The sequence below is a fragment of the Scylla paramamosain genome, chromosome 21 (assembly GCF_035594125.1).
Source record: "Scylla paramamosain isolate STU-SP2022 chromosome 21, ASM3559412v1, whole genome shotgun sequence".
In the NCBI taxonomy this organism is placed as follows: Eukaryota; Metazoa; Arthropoda; class Malacostraca; order Decapoda; family Portunidae; genus Scylla; species Scylla paramamosain.
Window position 1 is genome coordinate 10,255,767 of NC_087171.1, and position 2,500 is coordinate 10,258,266.

Sequence of the window (2,500 nt, forward strand, 5' to 3'; positions counted from 1 at the left end):
CGCCTGGTGAGGGGAGAGGGGGTCAGCCTTACTAAAGAAGCGTCTCCCCGCCTTAACTTTGTCCTGACCTCTTGGAATCGAATGAAAAAACTTACATTTTTGAAGGTTAATTTGAGGGAACTTCTTATTTTTTTACGCTCTCTCTCTCTCTCTCTCTCTCTCTCTCTCTCTCTCTCTCTCTCTCTCTCTCTCTCTCTCTCTCTCTCTCTCTCTCTCTCTAGAACAAAAAGAAAAGAGAACATTCACACTTACATTAAAACAAAATAAACTAAGTAAAAAAATAATGATAACACCCACAGCAAAAAACGAGAGAGAGAGAGAGAGAGAGAGAGAGAGAGAGAGAGAGAGAGAGAGAGAGAGAGAGAGAGAGAGAGAGAGAGAGAGAGAGAGAGAGAGAGAGAGAGAGAATACATGGGAATAAGATAATCACGCCTCTTCTCCTCCTCTCCTCTCCGTGATACGCAAAAAAATGATACGAAGAAAATGTTGCTAAAGAGATAGAGAGAAAAAAAAAAGGAAAACGGAGGGAAAAAAAGCAAGCTCACCAAAATAAACACAAGTGAAGAGCATACAAACAACAAAAAGAAAAAAAAAGAAAAGAAAAAAAGAGAAAAAAAGAGAAGTGAAAAAGAAACATGAGGGGAGGAGGAGGGAGAGAGAGAGAGAGAGAGAAAGGGAGAAAGAGGGAAGGAGGGAGAGAGAAAAAGGAGGAAGGGCGCAAGCGAGGGATGGAGGAAAGGAGGAGGTAGGGTGGGAGTGAGGCGAGAGGAGACGAGAAACACAAGGAGGAGGGGAGAGAAAAAGGGGAGAAGAGCGATGGTGGAGAGAAGGAAGAAGAGGAGGAGGAGGAGGAGGAGGAGGAGGAATGAGAGGTACTGGAGGAGGGCTAAGGGGCCAAAGGGACGCAGGAGAGAGAGAGAGAGAGAGAGAGAGAGAGAGAGAGAGAGAGAGAGAGAGAGAGAGAGAGAGAGAGAGAGAGAGAGAGAGAGACGGGAGGGGCCAGAGTGGGTGGTAAGAGAACTGGAGAAATGCCTGCGGGGAAGGTCCTTATGAGAAGGGTGATGTATGGAGAGAGAGAGAGAGAGAGAGAGAGAGAGAGAGAGAGAGAGAGAGAGAGAGAGAGAGAGAGAGAGAGAGAGAGAGAGAGAGAGAGATACTTAAAAGAAAAAAATGTAAGTAGAGGAAGAAGAAATGGCAACGAAAAATGTGGAGTCGTTAATCAAAGCCTTCAGGAAATAAAGGGAAGGAAAACTGTCCGGCGGGAGTGAGAGGAGCAGGGACTTAAGATTGTAAAGTTTGTAAAGCATTAAAAAAAGTGATGACATTGGATAGTAATATAGATATGACTCAGGAGATTTCTAGCTAGTGAAGAGGTAGGGGATAAGATAAGGTGTGTTAAAATGAGCGAATTGGGGAAAGGATAGTGAGTGGTAAATAATGAAATAAACAAATGAGGGGATGTAATAAGAAACGATAGGGGAAGGAGGAGGAGGTGGAGGAGAAGGAGGTGGTGGTGGTGGTGGTGTGTAAGTAATAGTGATAAGGAGAAAGATAGCAATAAGGAAGGAAGAAAACTAAACAATAACAACAACAACAACAACAACAACAACTACTACTACTACTACTACTACTACTACTACTACTACTACTACTACTACTACTACTACTACTACTACTATTTCTACTACTACAATAATAACAACAACAACAACAACAACAACAACAAGTAACACCATCCCTCCCCTTGACATACAGATTATGTAAGCACAGAACAACGTAGAGTGATGGCAAGACAGGAACACAAAGGAAGAACAACCACGGCAGACCCTCCCAACCCTTACACCATCCTTCAGCCTTTTCTAAGTTAATGCATTCTTTCGGGAGCTTTTGAGAAATCCCTTTACCCTCATGCCTACGACAACTGATTACAAAATGATTACAGGAATACTTGACATTTTTCTTCGGTTTTAAGACTGAAAATATATAAATAAACGTATCAAGGCTCTAATTTAAATATAGGATATAGCTATTCGGTTCCAAATGATTGTTATATAGGTGCAGAATGTATAATAAAACTAAATGCCACATATCATAAGTATGAGGTGCGAGGTGTGTCTGAGTGTAATATATAATACATACATTTGTAATACTCTAATCTCAATTCGGATTAATTTCTTACATGGCACACAATTTTCTTCTTAACCCTTTAACTTTGATACAAAACACTTAACAGCACCAGACGTAACGCATTAAATTTTTATAAGCATTTACAAGAAAGAAGGGGATTCAAAAGAATACATTTTTGCAATTTCTATCCAGTTTAAGGATTGAAAGTGGCTGTAGAACAAGTAAAGATGTCTCAGAATGATTAGGAATTAAGGAAAGATGTACCTAACAGCAATAAAAGAATTAAAACATCTACCATGCACTCTTATAAACACTAGCCACGTCATGCACCTCTCCATTTTACACAGATACCCTAGAAAAAAAAATCACTGCA